Genomic DNA, 18,607 nt, shown 5'->3' on the forward strand with positions numbered 1-18,607 from the left:
CCCTTGTTCAGAACAATTGTTCATTCGGAGGAGGCATCCAAGAAGACCCCAATCAACATCTAACCACCTTCTTGAGGATATGCGATACTGTGAAGTCCAATGGTGTTCATCCTGACACCTATAGACTACTTCTGTTTCCCTTCTCACTCAAGGACAAGGCATCCAAATGGCTAGAGTCCTTCCCAAAGGAGAGTTTAGCAACCTGGGAAGATGTGGTGAACAAATTCCTGGCAAGATTTTATCCTCCTCAACGGATCAACAGGTTGAGAGCTGAGGTACAAACATTCAGGCAGCAAGATGGTGAGACTCTATACGAAGCATGGGAGAGGTTCAAGGACCTGACAAGAAGGTGCCCACCAGATATGTTCAATGAATGGGTGCAGCTACACATTTTCTATGAAGGTCTTTCTTATGAATTAAAGAAGGCAGTAGACCACTCATCAGGGGATCTCTGAACAAGAAGAAGACCATTGAAGAAGCCATAGATGTCATTGAGACTGTAGCAGAGAAAGACTATTTCTATGCTTCTGAAAGAGGCAATACTAGAGGAGTGATGGAGCTAAACAATGTGGATGCACTGCTGGCCCAAAACAAACTTATCACCAAGCAGCTGGCTGACCTCACCAAGAAGATGGAGAGAAACCAAGTAGCAGCACTCACCACCTCATCAGCAACCCAAGAGGGAGTGAATGCAGAGGCAGAGGATGAGCAAGAACAAGCCAACTACATTGGAAACTCACCCAGGCAGAACCATGACCCATACTCCAAGACCTACAACCCTGGATGGAGGAATCACCCAAACTTTGGATGGGGAAATCAACAAGATCAAAGCCAAGATCAGAGACGTCACAACCCCAACAACCATGCATCTCACCAACATTCCACACAGAGATCATATCAACACCACCCTAACAACACCTCTCCACATCCATACCAAAACCAAAATAACCCAACTCACCCATCCACTCTCAACTCACCATCATCTGAAGATAGACTCTCTAGAATCGAGACTCTACTTGAAGGCATAAGCAAAGAGATTCAAGATAACAAGGTGTTCAAAGAGGAGGTGCAAGCGAATATCAAGAACCAGGGAGACACCATCAAGAGGCTGGAATTTCAAGTGGGATACTTATCTGAGAAGATTCCCAAACCTACTGATGGGTTCCCAAGTGACACAGAGAAAAATCCAAGATTTGAAGCAAAGAAAGTCAGATGGGAAGATTGCAAGATGGTGACTATAAGTGATAAGGAGACTGAGGAAGAGCTAAACAACCCATCAGAACAACCTAAAGACACTTCAGCAGGAAAGCAGGGGGAGAATCATCAAGAAACCACAATTACACAGAAAGAGTTAACATAGAAGGAGCTGCTGAGACTCTATGCACCCTTTCCCCAATTACTAAATGGCTGTGTGGAGAAGAGAATATACTCAAGGTTCCTTGACATATTTGCATCTCTCCATGTAAACATACCATTTATCAAGGCCCTCCAACAAATGCCCTCATACATCAAGTATATGAAGGAGCTGCTGACCAGAAAAAGCTCACTTAAGGGAGGACAAACCATAGTGATGAACAAGGAGTGCAGTGCTCTCATTCAACCAGAGTTGCCTAAAAAAAGGAAGGACCCAGGGAGTTTTTACATCTCCTGTTCCATAGGAGAAACAATGTTTGATAAAGGACTCTGTGATCTGGGAGCAAGCATCAACTTAATGCCTTTATCCCTTATAAAGAGGCTGCAGATCAATGAGATAATGCCCACAGATGTAATCATCAGGTTGGCTGACAAAACTCAAAAACAAGCAGTGGGAGTAGTTGAAAATGTGCTGGTGAAGGTTGGAAAATACTTCCTGCCCACAGACTTTGTCATCTTAGACATGAAAGAGAGTCACCTCCATCCAATCATATTGGAAAGACCATTCCTAGCTACAGCCCGAGCACTTATAGATGTGGAGCGAAGGGAGCTAATTTTGAGGATCCATGACGAATAACTCACCTTCAATATTTTCAACCTTTCACAAGAAACAGATCAAGAGAACAAAGAACCAAGCAAAGATCACAGTAAGATACTGAAGGAAGAAGCAAGCACTGAAGCACAATCAGCACATCTGGGAATCTCCTTAGTTGAGGAATAAGGCAATCAGTAGCTGTCACAGGTCAAAGAAAATCAGGAGGAACCTAAACCACCAGAGCTATATGAGACCAGCAACAAAACCTATTTGGAAGAGGAGGTCACAAAGAGTAAGGCAACATCAAAAAGAACAAAGAAGAAGGTACCAAGGAGGTGGAGGAACAAGAAAATCCCTACAGAGGACTTTTCTCCAGGGGATAAAGTGATCTCAGCCTACTTCCCAGATATTCCACCTCATCTCCCCACTATCCCATCTCAGTTACCTAAGGTCTTCACCATCAATAGAGTTCTTTCCTTAGAACATGTGGAGATCCTTGATAAAGCCAATGGATATAGGTCTACTGCAAGAGGGGAAGATCTGAAGCATTACCAACCACCATGACAAAGGCAAAACGTCAAGCTAGTGATGCTAAAGAAGCGCTTCAAGGGAGGCAACCCATGTTTTACATGTTTTTAAAAGTAGTTAATAATGCAAGGTTCAGGGATTTCAAATCAACTTGACATGGACTTGAATGAATCCTTGTGTGCAACATATAGTGAAGAACAAGTTTGGTGTTCAAGGCAAACTAAGAGAACATCAATGTAACCCACATCATGTCACTCTTGGGAGCCTTGAACAAATCTTTTATACCACATGGCACCAAACTAAGTTTGGTGTTGCCAATGTTGCATACATGGATATTCAGTTAATCAGTTGGTTGGCATTCATGAATACTACTTAGTTAGTTACAAACAAAAACTAAAAAAAAAAAAAGTGGTAGTTGTTCCCATTTTTATTCTGCCGCCACTATCCACACAATTAATAATTATATTTTTTTTGTGTAGGAAAATTGATGGACAATAGAAAGGAAGATTCGGCCACTTCATGAAGGGAGAGTACACACGTGTCTCAAAGGGAAATGCATTGGGAAATGTGCCATGCAACATTGAAAGAATGAGACCCTTGAAGACCGAACCAATCTTCCTCATAAAGATGATGATCCTTGTGCTCATCCCCTACAGAACCCCATCCGTTCATCATAAACCAACCCCATCAATCCACACACCACTTCCCTATATAAGTGGTTCGCACTAAGTACACCCTTAACATTCCAATTTCACTCCCCACACTTCTCAGTCTCGAAACCAAACACTCTTCCCCTTCATTGCACCAAATCTTAACCCAACCGAATTCCCTCGCCTATCCATACCTTCCACCACCTTCATACACCAACTCTTACTTATGGCATCATCAAGCTCCAAGAGGCAAAAGAGGAAAGAACCAGTGGAGAGCGTCCCTTTCGATGAAAGGAGATTCAAAACTGCGTTCCATGAATAGGAATTTGAGCGGATAAAGCTCAAAAAGATACTGCCTGAGTTAACATTCCAAATCAACGAGGATGAATGCCCACAGATTCGAGAGAAAATTGAACAAAGAGGGTGGCAAAGGCTTACGAACCCAGAGGGGAAGATCAATGCAAACCTCATCAAAAAGTTCTATGCAAATGTGGTTAGAGAAGACAAAACCAAGGCCCCAACCTTCAAAAGTTACGTAAGAGGAAGAGAGGTGGATTTCAGCCTAAATGCTATAACAAGAACTCTTCAGCTGAAATCACCACATTTTGATGAGCTTAGTTATCATGCAAGGATAAGTAAGAGCCCTGACAATGATGAACTCGAAGAAATAGTGACTGACATATGTGTCATAGGAGCTGACTGGGAAAGGTACGCGGATAAGAGACCCCGGTTCATTAAGAGGGGAGATCTTAGCCCGGAAGCCAAGGGATGGTTTGAACTCGTGAGGAGGTCTATCCTCCCAGCTGCAAATAATTCAGAGGTCAATATTAATTGAGCGACTATGGTACATTGCCTAGTACAGGGTGGAGAAATCAATGTGCATGAACTCATAGCTAAGGGGATTCAAGAGTTAGCTGAGAAGGTTGATTTGGGTGCCAGGCTTTGGTACCCCAGCAGCATTCTCAGATTGTGTACAAAGACCAAGGTAGTCTTCGAGGATAGCAATCCAGACTGGGTGAACCCTGGGAGGCTAGTTACACTTCAGCGTCTGATCTATACTACGCCCGCCCAACAACAAATAAGACCTCAAATAGGAAAGCGAAAACCAAAAGAAGGAGCCCACCAAGAAGAATCTCATCAGGAAGAACACCAACAAGAAGAATACTATGACCCAAACAATTTTAATATGAGCCACCTTCAAGAAGCCATTGAAGATTTGGGGAGAAGACAAATGGAAGGACAAGAGCAACTACTACACCTTCAATCCCAACGGATGGATCGTCAGGAAGAACTACTTGCGAACTGGATGAGTCAACAAGGAGAATGGCAGAAACAACAAATGGAGCAACAACAGGAACACTACTCCCAGCTCACTCAAGCCATCAACCAAGTAAATGAAAGGCAAGAGCGTCAAGATAAGCGCTTGCAAGAACTCAACCAGCGGCAGCTAGCTCAGATGAAAGCATTTAACGAGTTCAGTGTACTTAATGAAGGACGGCAACTACATAGGGAGGAGTTCAACATAAACACTCAAGCCAAGTTGAACTACATGTCTAGTCATATGCATAATCTACACTATGCCATCCCTACATATGATGAGGTCCAAAAAGATTTTGTAGAACAAGAAGAAAGGAAGGTGAAACAGCAGAAGGAAACACTGAAAAAGAAGATGAAAGATGCTGGTTTTTGGAAGAAGTTGATTGGAAAAGGCAAGGGAAGTGGGAGTACAAGCACTCAAGAAAAACACCAAGAAGACAAGCAAGAGGAAGAGCATGGGCAACCCCATGAATAAAAGGTGGTGGAGTTCCCTCTTTGATCCATATTTTTCAAGCTTTAAATAAGGAAAATCATGTATGAAATAGAACATGTTCCATGGTAGTTAGGATTTTGAATTATGCCTTTAAGTTTTTCATTACTTAGGTCTATGCTTGCTAGTCTTCATGTCACTGCATTCGTACCTTGCTTACTTGTATGCTTGTCTCCTTTTTAATAAAAAGAGAATGTGTGTAATCAAAGACCAGAGGGGAATTCATATTGTGGAGTAAGTTCCTAATTTTGTGGTGTGGTCATAGATTAGCTAAGTTGGTTCACCAACAAGGTGGGAAGACAACTATCTGTCCGGAATCATATGCTTGAGGCACACCCCATGAGACTAGCCAAATAACAAGATCCCAATAAAAGAAAAGGGAAAGAAAAATGAAAGTTAAGAATAAAAGAAAAAGAGTAAGAAATAAGGCTAGGAACCAAGGGTTTGAATCTTGAGGGAAGTGTCTGTGGTGTTCCTGTGTAAGGGATCTACTTGGATGAATAAGCTCTTAGGGGTGCCTTATCACTTGGGATTAACTAACTCGAGATTATCAGCTGAAAGTCCACTATCAAGAGTAACCCTTGCTACAGAACACTTAGTAACCCAAAGAGGTGCTGGACACCAAGGTCTCAAGAAAGAAAATAAACAAACCATGTGCCTGTGGAGTGTATGTATGGGGGAAAGAGACTTGAGGGAGTAAGTCCTTAGGGGTGTCTTAACACCTAGCACCTTGAACCAACTGGTTCGGTAGTGCTGGCTGAAACCTTATCTTAAAGAGTCGCCCCCTTACAAAGCATCTAGTCTAAGAACTCAAATAAGCCCTGAAATGACAAAAAGGATCAGAGAATAAGAGTCTCATAGGGTGCAGTCAAGTGAGCATTCCAGGACATGATAAAGGTCTGAAAGCCAGTGAAGGAATGAACCTAAGTTGTTATGCATGAAACCACCATAAAACCAAAGACATAACTTCCACAATAATGACTCACTTCTCTTGGCATTTCATTCATCATTCTCTTGTTCTAGTACTTGCTTAGGGACAAGCAAGCTTTAAGTTTGGTGTTGTGATGCCAGGGCATTTTGGCCAGTTTCACTGACCTTTTCTTTACTATTTTAGGGTAGTTTCATGCATTTTCTTAGGAAATAAGCAAATTTTGGGTGGAATTTCACTTACATCTTAATTTAAGCATACATTGTGCACTTTACATGATTTCATGGGAATTTTGCATGAATTAGATGACAAATTGGATGATGCATGTCTCATGATGTGGATTAGAACTTTGATGCACTTTATTGCTTGATTTCAGGACAAAGGAAGCAAGAAAGAACCACGTTAGCAGCCAAGTTAGTCTAACTAACGTGACCACTAACGTGGAATGGGAGCTATCTTGCAATATTAATGAGAAAAGTAATCACCAATAACGTCCTCGAAGCCATCATAACCCACATTAAGAGTCACGTTAACTAAGTTAACGTGAACTCTAACGTGGAAGAAAGAAAGTGGAGCCAACGTTAGTGACACTCACCTTTGTCACTAACGTTGGACCAAGCTCATAAGTGGCCACGTTAACTTAGTTAACGTGGACTCTAACGTTGGGAAGCAAAAGAGAAGCCAACATTAGTGACACTCACCTTTTTCACTAACGTTGGCCAAGCCACAATAAGCCACGTTAGTTGCCACGTTAACTTAGTTAACGTGGAAGCTAACGTGGAGAAAGCAAGTGATCGCCCACGTTAGTGACACTTACCTTTGTCACTAACGTTGGGATGTACCACCACAAGCCACTATGAGCAACGTTAGCTCCAACGTTAACTTAGTTAATGCGGAAGCTAATGTGGATAAGGGAGATGATGAGCCAACGTTAGTGACACTTACCTTTGTCACTAACGTTGGAGATGGCTATTAACACCACGTTAGAAGCCACGTTAACCTAGTTAACGTGGACTCTAACGTGGGAAGTAGGGGCATCTTGGAACGTTAGTGACAAAGGTAAGTGTCACTAACGTTCTCGAAAGATTGGCAAGCCTACGTTAAGAGCCACGTTAACTAAGCTAACGTGGACTCTAACGTAGGGGGAAGGGAGGACTCTCAACGTTATTGGAAAAGGTGAGTCCCAATAACGTGTGCGAAGGACCAAGAGGCAACGTTAGTGGTCACGTTGGTGCCACTAACGTTGAAGTTAACGTGGATCATCCCTGGGTTAGGAACGTTAGCGAAAAAGGTGATTGTCACTAACGTTCTCGAACCCACACTCTCACTTAACGTTAACGCCACTAACGTCCTGAGCTAAACACCCTGCCTACTTCACACTTTCTCTCTGCAAGTAAAGCTAAGCCCACTGAAGAGGATAATTGCTTCAAACTCAATATCCAAAGGCCCATATCCAAGACTTGAAGAACCAACTAGAAGATCAGAAGAGTAGTATATATAGGGGTAGTTTTGAATTAGAAAGTAGCTTTGGAGAGTGAGGAATTTTGAGAACTATTCTCTGTAATATTTTACTTTCTCTGCACTTCTAGTTTACTTTTCATAATGTATTTTCCATCTTTGTTTATGATTTCCAGAGCTATGAACAACTAAACCCCTTTCATTGGGTTAGGGAGCTCTATTGTAATTTGATGGATCAATATTAGTTTTCATTATTCTTCTTCTATCTTTTCTCTTGATTTTACTAGAAAGCTTTCAATCTTCATCCAATTGGGTAGTTATCTTGGAAAAGAAGCTATTCATACTTGGATCTCTTCTGAACCTTGGAAGAGGAATGAAGAGATCATGCTAGAAATGCTTTCTCATGTTGGACCAAATTGGGGTTGGATGGATATGGTGACTATAATTCTACCAACACTTGATTTGGGAATGCATGTGGTATAATCAGTGACCATACTTCATCTCTTCTCATGAGCAATTAACCAAGGAATTGGCTATTGATCAAGAATTGAGAGATTGAATTACAAGAAATTGTAATTCGATCACTTAAGATTGCCAAGGAGATCAATGAACGCATTGATTGAGGAGGAAATGAAAATGAATTTGATCCGGAGAATGCAACATCTCCTAAGCCCAATGAATTCCCCATTTCTGATCTTACCCATTCTCTTTAATTTCTGCAATTTACTTTTATGAGCATCTTCCCCATTCCCATTTAAGATTATGCAATTTACTTTTGCCATTTACATTCAGCTCTTTATTTCCAGCAATTTACATTTTCTGCTATTTACTTTCCCGCCATTTAATTTTCTGCAAATCTCAAATCAAATTCTGCTTCGCTCAACTAGAACATTCCTCTAATTAAAGTTGCTTGACCAATCAATCCTAGTGGGATTCGACCTCACTCTATTGTGAGTCTTTACTTGACAACAATTTGGTATATTTGCCGAAGGAAAATTGTTGAGAGACAAGTTTCCGTGCTATCAGTATGCCCATGCTAAGTTCTTCTTTAAGGCCTTGTTTGTTTATGATCATGGTACTTTATTGCTTTGAACTTACAAAACTCAAGATGGTAGTCATAATGTCACAGCAACATGTTACAATTTAGAAATCAAACTATGCTTATTCACAACACACAGGCATACAGAGAAGATAAAGATAATCATGCAATTTAAAATATTGGAAACAAATAAGAGAAAAAATTAATTTACCACGTTGTAGTTCATCTTCACTGTTGTTGTCCTTTTCCTCCCATTCTTCCCCTTCCCATACCAACTTAGAGTGTTTGCTTATCCTCAAGCAACAATTGGTACAATGGTGATGGGGTTTATGATAGATTATGAGTGTCTTACACAATAAAATGTTAGTAGTACATGTGTTTAAGCAAGCAAAATGAAAAATAACAGTGAAGGCACATGAAACATAGACATTATGATTGCAAAAATAAGAGGGTGTGCATGATACATTGCATAAAGAATAAGTGGCACACCAAACTTAGTGTGACACTTTCACTTGGAATTGATGCAAGTATCCAGTATAGATTGTAAACAAATTTTGTTGCATAGCAACACCAAACTTAGAATGCAATCACATGTCAATTTATTTGAAATAAAACTAAGCAAATAAAACTGTTATGTGTTAAATACAATCACCAAGCGAAGAATCTATCATGAATGAGGATTTCTTGGTGAGGTCTTAACAAAAATGGTTTCAGGAGCAAAATAAAAGAAAGCATTAAAAACAACGAAATGACTAAAAACAAAGAGAATAATAAAGTGTCAAAACAAAAGAAAGATAACACTGTAAAGGCATTATGATTATGCAGACAAGTGGTGTTGCTGGATTTATTGCATAGAAAATTAAGTGGCACACCAAACTTAGAAACTTAGTGTGACACTTTCAATTTAGAATTGATGCAATCATCCATAAAGATTGAAAACAGATTGTTGCAAGGCAACGCCAAACTTAGAATGTAATCATATGCCAATTTATTGAAATTAAACAAAGAAAAGAGATAAAATAAACAAAGCAGATAAATAAAATGTTACCTAAGGTTGGGTTGCCTCCCAACAAGTGCTCTTTTAGTGTCATTAGCTTGACATGTTGTTCTCAACTTTTTTCCTCTTCTTCCAGTTTGTTAAGAGGAATGACCTCAAGCGGAGAGAAGAACCAGTCAGTGTCCCCTTTTTTGGTCTCCTCTCAGCAAGCTTCCTTTGGTAAATGGCTTGATTGAGCTTGCTTGCTGGTGGTTCAGGGGTTGGATTGCTTGTAGTTGACCTTTTCTTATTCATGGATATGATCAATTGTGGCTTGGTCACAATCCTCTTCTCGGTGTTGTTGTTGGTTGCCTTCACTTCTCGGATATCAAGACTTGGGTGTTGTGTAATTTTTGGAGTGTTCTCTTCATCAAGAGCTTCTTGATTTGATAGTTCCATGAGCCCTTCCCCTATGCAACTTTCTGCCTCACTTGAGTATGGATTTCCTTGCTTGTCTTCCTCACATTCTTCTTCATGATCTTCCATTAAATCCTTTGGGGGTGAGTTTTCAAGTTCCTCTGTCACCTCAAGTAGCTTTTGTAGATATCGAATCTCAGGTTCAAATACATCCACAACCTCATTCTTCAATGAAATTTCACTTGACACAGGGACCTCTTTTTTTTGTCCTTCCACTTACTCACCCACAAATTGGTCTTCATCCTCGATGTTTGATAGTTCTAAGTTTCTCCTTATTTGCTCTAAGTGGCCATCCATCTTCTTGAAGAGGATTCTTGTTTTTTCCAGGATTGTTCTTGTCTTTCTAATAATTCTTCGGATTTTTGAAGGAGATCCTCTGCTAGCTCAAGAGATCAAGGTTGAGAGCAATTTTGTGGACATGGATGTCTTGTGGCGAAGTTGTTTTGAGGGGTATGGAGTGAATTTTGTGAATTGTGGAATGAATTTTGTGGTTGGTGAAAATGAGTTGTATGGATCTTGGAGGAAACTTTGTGTTGAGGCATAATCAAGTGATGAAGAATTTTCAAATGAGAAACTGGGAGGTGAGGGTGGAAAATTTTGCATAAATGAATTAAAGGTCTGCTCAAGTGATGATGGCTCTTGATAAGTGGAATATGAACTGTCAAATGCTCTCTGGTTTTGATCCTCCCACCCACAACTTGAATAATTGTTGAATTCCTTATAGTATGGGTCATTTTGTGGTTTTGGGGAGTAATCTTGCTTGAAAGTATTGAAAGCATAATCGAGTGATGATGTCTCTTGATGAATAGAATATGTATCATTGAAATTCCCTTCCCGGCCATAATTTAAGTAAGTATCATAACAATATGGGTTACTTTGTGGCTCTGGGAGGTAGCTCATTTCACTTAATTGTTCATACTATTTCATTCCTTGTTGATACTCCCATCAACCATTAGCATAATGACATGAATTATTTTGTGGTGTTGAGTAGTATCCCATGGAATTTTCTTCCTCATCTTGTGGCTCTGAAGCATATCTCCATTGATTGGGTTGCTCAGAATATATGATTTCTTGGTAATATTCCCATCCACCATTAGGATAATGACTTGAATCATATTGTGATGGAGGGTAATATCCCATGAAATTTGTTTGATCAAAGGATGAGTTGAACTCCATTTGAATTTTTTAAAACACAATCACCAATGAAAATCGAAATTCATGTCACAGATGAGAATTTCTTAGTGAGGCAATAACCCAAACACCTTGGTATCAGCCTGAAATAGAAAATTAAAAGAACAAAAACAAAGAAAATGCTTAATCTAGACTTATCACCCACTTAATCATTGTCGATCTATATCAATCCCCGGCAACGGCGCCAAAAACTTCAAGAGGGAAAATCAATTCCACACAAACTCCCCGACAAATCTACCAGGTCGCATCAAGTAGTAAAACTCACAGAAGTGAGGTCGATCCCACAGGGATTGATGATCAAGCAACTTTAGTGAGGTGATTAGTCTAGTTAAGCTAACAGTGATGAATTGAATGAAATTATAGTAGAAAAATATAAATTGCAAGGAATTTAAAGTGCAGAATGTAATTAGCAGAAACTTAAATGGCAAGAAAAGTAAATTGTATCAAATGTAAAGGGAATTGGATGCAGGGAAATTAAAGGAGCTGTAAATCAGAACTCAGGACGATTGCAGAAGATCAAAATTACATGAAAGTAAATTGGCAGAGAGACAAAGATGCAGGGAATTTAAATTGCATAGAAATTAAACTCTGCTCAAGCAAACTCAAATATAAAATTACAGAAGAGAAATTGCAGCAGAGAAGTGTATGAAATGGAAATTTCATAAAACTGAATTGAATTCAATAATGAAATGTAAAAAAATGCAAAAAGGTAGAAGAGCTTTCTATTCTACTCCTACTCCTACTCCTACTGCTGCCTACTACTAATGCAGCCTATTGTCTGAGCTCTTTTTTTATGAAATGAAACTGATGCCTTTATATAGGATTTACAAAATGGACATGAAATTGTAAACAAATTACAAATAAATGAAATTCCTATTCTAAATGTGTCTTGGGCCTTTGAGTGATGTCAATGGGCTCTGTTTGCTTTGAATTTTCAATGGGCTTTGAATCATATTAATTGAGCCAGAGTTGCACTTCCAGGAGAGCGTAGTGCTCATGAAGTGAGTGGAACGCTTTTACACAGACACATACGCGTCCTTTACGCATGCACGTGCTTTTACGTTTTGCCCATCCACGCGTACGCGTCATGCATGCGTTTGCGTGGTTCTTCATAGATGCTTCATCGACACGTGCGCGTCGTGTACGCGTGCCCGTCGGTTGTAGATCTTCAATTCCAAATTCAAATTGGCACAAAAATGCTCACTTAGTTAACTTAGCATTCTCTTGGCAATTGAGCGCTGACCACATCCACGCATACGCGTGATGTACGCCCACGCATCCCTGCTGATTTTTTTCCATCGCAAGCGCTCTCTAAAGGAAGAGCGTAGCGCTCTTTAAAGGGAGAGCGTAGCGCTCTCTTGTGGAGCGTTCTTGAAGAAACGCAGCGTTCCTTGCTTTATATTTTTACGCTAAGCTTCCTTTTGGTTTAATTAATGACCCCATGCTAGCAAATTAAATGCCTCATTGCATGCATAAATATTATTAATGCCTTGCATTATATTAATGCATGCTTCCTGAATTGATGGCATTAATAATGTAACATGCACGCTTTCATTGGCTTTATTACATTAATTAGTAATGCCAATGCATTGCTTAATAAAAGTATGATTCATTCATTGCCCATTTGGCATTAATAATAAAAGTTTCATGCATGCATGCTTTAATTATTAATTCATGATAATGCATGCATAAGGCATTAATGCATCACGTTACTAATGCCAAGGCTTCATGGGTCATGGGCCACGCTTTTAAAAGCGTGGCCTAAGTTCCAAAAGCATGCTCAGACTTCAAAGTGTAGCAAAAAATTGTTCTTTTATTCTTTTTGAGCTTAATTTGTGCTTTTTTCTTCTTTTTCCACTTATTTCCTACAAAGTTTGTAAAATCAAAAGATCAAAGTAATATACTATTTAAGCACTAAAATACTCAATATTTAAGCATTAATCATCAATTTCTTGTATGAAAAAGCATAGAAAACATGCACAAGATGACATGTCACCAGTCCGTATGTTTATATATATATATATATATATGTTTTCAATGAAAAAGTGTTTTTACAAGGATATGTGGTTTTAAGTTTTAAACAGGCTCATATTTTAGTATTAAATATATTTAAAGTTGTTGTAATATCCAAGCTGTCAGAGTCATGTGCATAAGAGTAAAACTGGAAAGATGATCAAATTATTTAAGAAGAACTCCAGATAGAGTTTCAATGCAGGTTCTAAAGAAAAGTTTAGATCGAGTCGCAAAGATTCGGTGGCACATTCCCTCTCGCATGAAGCTTCCTGCCGTTCTCTTTCTTCTTCTCTGGCATAACTGGCACTTCCCACTGAGAAATAGTTGGTCAGACAATTCCCTCTTCTTGTACTCCACTCAAATCAATCCTAAGTTCTACCAATTATAATGGTGTCTTCGCTTGTGGTACAATCAAAACTGACACGGCTTTCGGCACTAAGTCTATCGCAAACTCACTTTCTCTCTGAGATAGGTATTCTGGTACACCTTCGATAGTTACTTCAAAACTTTCTTGTGTAACAACCCAATTTATGGTACGTCATAATCATACTAGAAACTGAGTGCTACCAACTTGTCTTCCTAATTATTATCTATTATTTATTATATGAGCATGATTCGTTATTAAAAGTATAGTTATTTTGCGAGGTACTTTTTTTTTTAAAATGTTTGGATTAATAAACAGAATCATTTATAATCAATTCACAAATGATAACAAATAAAACAGTTATAAATAACCACACATAAGTATATCACAAGCAGTTCACAACATTCGGTGATTCAGCCTTTATTAGAGTATAGACTTTTAGTTAAAATACCCCTAGATATAGCTAGGTAATAACTATATACATATATATACATACAACATCCCAGCCCCTGACCTGTTCAAGAAGTCCCTAAGCTGGTGCCCAGGCTAGCCTAGGCTCTATACTCACCTAGTCCCTCTAAACTACTATAGCGAGGGAAAGTATGTTCTAAGTCTTCAAAACTCAAGTCAAGTGGAATGTCATCAAAGGTGGAAGATAGTCTACTACTCCTCTGCACGATCATACATTGTCATATGAGGTCTCACTGGTACTTCATCACGTAGGCACATAACAGGAGTTTCGTACACATGATTTAGGATAATGTTCGCATACGAACGAGGTGCAAACGTTGGCTGGTCTCACAGTATATACATATAAATAGAAAACGAATCTCACTTTAGACTGAGAAGACTAATGATAAACCACTATTTTATGGTTTATCTTGTGCTAATTTGAGTGGCTTTTATCAACTCTTTACTCACTTATTCATATAAATTGCATGGTTTTACATTTTCCTTCCTAATTTTGTTCTATAATTGGAAACTTGCTTCCCAAGCCTTTAAATTACCAAAAATTAATTCCTATTTATACCATTTGATATCGTGATATGTGTGTTAAGTGATTTTAGAGATTACAGGGGAAGAATGGCTCAGAGGATGGAAAGGAAGCATTCAAAAGTGGAAGGAATACAAGAAGTTGAAGGAACTGCTAAGTTGTCCAGTCTGACCTCTTCGCACTCAAACGGTCATACCTTGAGCTACAAGGGTCCAAATGAGACGGTTTCAGTTGCGTCGGAAAGCTAACATCCGGGGCTTCGAAATGATATATAATTTTCCATTGTTTCTTTGAAGAAAAGTGATGCACACGCGTGAATCCACGCGCACGTGTGGTTCTGCAGAAAACCAGTGACCTGTACGTATTTGAATTCACCCCCAGTGATTTTTGGGTTGTTTCTGACCCAGTTTTTGGCCCAGAAAACACAGATTAGAGGCTATAAAGTGGGGAAATCCATTCATTCATAGATACAACTTTCATAATTCACAATTTTAGGTTTTAGATGTAGTTTCTAGAGAGAGAGGCTCTCTCCTCTCTCTTAGGATTTAGGATTTAGGATTTCTCTTAATTTTAGGATTTCTTCTTCTCAATTCCAGGTTCAATGTTCCTTTAATTTGATTTCTCTTCTAATTTAATTTGTTTCTTCTTAATTTTATTATTTATTTAATTGTTTTCAATTTTATTTCTATTATCATGTCTCTTTTCTATTCCAAACTCCCAACAACGAAGATGGTATGCATGTTGATAGAGTAGACTCCCAACTTGACTTGGGGGTTGATTAAAAGGAGACACTTAAGTTGGAATGCTTAAGTGATTAGTTAAATTGGAAGTTGTTGGCTAATTCTCTATTTACTAATGCTAGACCTTCCCAAGGGAGAGGACTAGGATTTGCGAATAAGAATTAGCTCAATCACTTGACTTTCCTTTATTTAGTAAGGGTTAACTAAGTGAAAACAACAACTTTTTGATACTACACTTGAGAAAATCCAATAAGGATAGAACTTCCAATTAATCTTCCCCCGGTCAAGGCTTTTTATTTAATTATATAAATCTCTTTTAATTTATATTGCCTTAATTCACAATCCTTTAATTTTCTGTTATTCAACTCTTAAAATTTCTCAGAAAATTTATAACTAATAATAACTACACCTCCCTGCAATTCCTTGAGAGACGACCTGAGGTTTAAATACTTCGGTTATTACTTTTTAGGGGTTTTGTTATTTGTGACAACCAAACTTTTGTACGAAAGGATTCTTTGCTGGTTTAGAAACTATACTTGCAACGTGATTATTCTTATAAAATTTCTTTACTAGCAGAAATCCGATCGTCAAAATGGCGCCGTTGCCGGGGAATTACAAACGTGTGCCTTATTATTGGTTATTATAAATATTTACTTTTTCGTTTCTTTGTTAGTGTTTCTAGTTTTAGGAGTTTATTTTCATTAATTTCTATTAGTTTTTATTTCTTTTGCTACTATGAATTCTCACCCCTCTGGTTTCAAGTTTGTTTCCAATGTTGTTGTAAGGAATGGAAGCTATAATGAGAACATGCATCAAGGTTGGAAGAATCAAAGATGGGAGGAGCCACAAGGATTTGATCAACCCTCTTGGCAATAACCCCCTCCAATGTGCTGTAACCAACAACCATTCTATGATGCCTACTAAGATAATAGTTATGGTGGACCCTTTCATGACAACCAACCTCCACCCAATTACTATGGTCAAGAGCCATTCTGAGGTGTGTACCAAGATGATAGATATGGTGGATCCCCTTGTAGTTACCAACAAGCCCCACCCTATGCTTATGAACCACCTCCACAACATACCTTTGAACCACCACACTCACAAGCCCCCTACTACCAAACACCCTCACATGATCCTAACCTTTATCCACCATATCAACCACCCCAATTCCAACCCAATTACTCCCAAGGACCACCACCTCCATATACACCATGTCCATATCCATCAATCCAAGAACACTATGATCCTACTTATGATAGCCAAGTGGAACAAGAGTCAATGGATCATCTCAAGGAAATAGCGGATCAATTTCAAGCAACCCTTCGTCAATTAGACCGAGCGGTAAGCTGAATAGCACCCGAAACTTTCATGGCTAAAGAATCTCAACCTGAGAACAATGAATTGAAGGGTGCTGTGCAACAAGTGGAAAAGATGGAGAGTGATGAACCACTACATCCTTATTATGATGAACCAACCTCTTATTATGAACATTTTCTCCCAAGTAAAGAGCCTTCATCTCCACCTCAATCTTCAATGCATGACACTATTGGAGTTTTCCTTCAAGGACAAAAAAAGATGCAAAGGGAGGTACTAGAATTCACGGCTGCCTTGACCGAGGTAGTAAACCGATTAGCTTCCCAATATTTGAACACTCAAAGTACTCCCATGGCGACATATGGAGAATCTAAAGAAGAGCGTAGCATGAAGGAGACACTAGAAACTCTGGTGGACAATGAGAAATGTGGCTTTGTATTGGAACAAGTGGAGGAAGCCATAATAGTTGCAGAGGAAGAAGTGGTTGAAGACTTAGGAGATGCTGAACCTCCATGGGAATCCAGAATTGTAGAGTATTCCTCCAAGAAGATTGAAATTGATGTCAAGGAGGCTAGTGCACACCCTCCATGGCATGTTCCCTATGAAGACTTAGATGGGATAGATCAAGAAGTAAGTTCCCTTGGTGATGAGAATCACGAATCAAGTCCTCCTTGTGATGAACCCACATTCCCACATGAACCCACTGAATATGAAGATCCTTCTTCGATTGAATCTGAGAATGATGTGGGACTGGAAGTCCTTCAGGAATGTTGTCGGGAGTTGGAAATGCTTTGTCAAGGTCATTGGAAACCTCTCCACCTAGGTTGCCGTCTACTCCTTCACTTGAGTGGGTAAAACTTATCTCTGTTCATCTTCCTATCCCACTTGAGTACGGTATTCTTGAAACGGACGGCCAACTCAGGAAGCTTTGTGGCATAAAGCATAAGAGGAGACTGTTCAGTGGTTGGAGTTGCAAATCAAGGCTCATCAAGGTTGATATTTCAAGAGCTAGATGTAAGGGCTCAACTGATGATAATTTGGTTAGATCAAAAAGAAGAGTTTGGTATTCCGTAGAGAATTCAAACTACTTGCCACCCGGTTGGGACAATGATGAGCCACTTCAAGACGGGTGTAGATACAAGATTTGGGATCCAGACATACATGAGGATCGACTTTGGGAGCTCAAAGCTTGTGAAGAACTTCCTCAAGGCTTGGCAATTTCACTTGAGAATAATAAAGATTATTGGAAGTCCAAGAGCTGGTGGCAGTTTTAGGATGAGTTCAAGCATAAGCCACCATAACAAGGAGCTCGCCAAATGTCCAACTTAAGGACTGTAACTAAAAGTGCTAGGTGGGTGAAAGAGCGAAACTTTCGCGCGATCTAGAATTTTCTAAAAATAAATTTCCGTTGTAAGTATAGCTTCTAGACCGACAAGAATTCCTTCTTTACAAAAGTTTTGTTTGTCACTTAAGCAAACCCAATAAAATTGATAACCGAGTATTTAAACCTTGGGTCGTCTTCTCAAGGAATTGAGGGAGGTATGACTTATTATTAGCTATGAAAAAGGTAGAATTTTGGGTTTTTAATGTATAAGATAAAAAGCAAGAATAGTAAATGGCAAGAAAGTAAATTGTAAGGAATTAATTTAAATAAATAATAAAATTCTTGGCAAGGTATAAGAACTGGAAGTCCGATCCTAGTTATCATTATCAATTATGATGAGAATTGGATTTTTCTCCCACTTTGTTAACCTCTAACTATGAAGGTAAATCAAGTGGACTAATTAGCTTGATCCTCAAGTCCTAGTCAATCCCTGTGGGAAGACTAGCTTTAGAGCGATCTAGATCAATTAGTAATATGCCAATTTCAACCACTGCTTTATTTGATAACTCAAGCGTCACCAATTACTTAACCAGAGCCAAAAGGGAAGAGAGTCTACTCGAATGAAAATAATTTGGATAAATCGAGAGCATTCATAGCATAAATAAAACAATCTTATAACTGAAATACCTCAAATTATATTAAATAGAATTTTCAAATCTAACATGGAAAAGTTCATAAATTAAATTGGAAAAATAAATAAAAGGAACATTGAACCTGAGAAGAAGTTGAAATAATCCTAAATCCTAAAACTAAATCCTAAGAGAGAGGAGAGAACCTCTCTCTCAAAAATCTA

The 18,607-nt window shown here is 38.9% G+C and overlaps 1 non-coding gene across 1 annotated transcript; it reads right to left on the reverse strand.

Moving 5' to 3' along the window:
- Nucleotides 1-260: 260 nt before the first annotated feature.
- Nucleotides 261-367, reverse strand: LOC112739631 (small nucleolar RNA R71). The gene has a single exon (XR_003170562.1). It is a non-coding gene; the product is annotated as a small nucleolar RNA R71 (small nucleolar RNA).
- Nucleotides 368-18,607: the final 18,240 nt, after the last annotated feature.

The sequence above is a fragment of the Arachis hypogaea genome, chromosome 13, assembly GCF_003086295.3.
Source record: "Arachis hypogaea cultivar Tifrunner chromosome 13, arahy.Tifrunner.gnm2.J5K5, whole genome shotgun sequence".
In the NCBI taxonomy this organism is placed as follows: domain Eukaryota; kingdom Viridiplantae; phylum Streptophyta; class Magnoliopsida; order Fabales; family Fabaceae; genus Arachis; species Arachis hypogaea.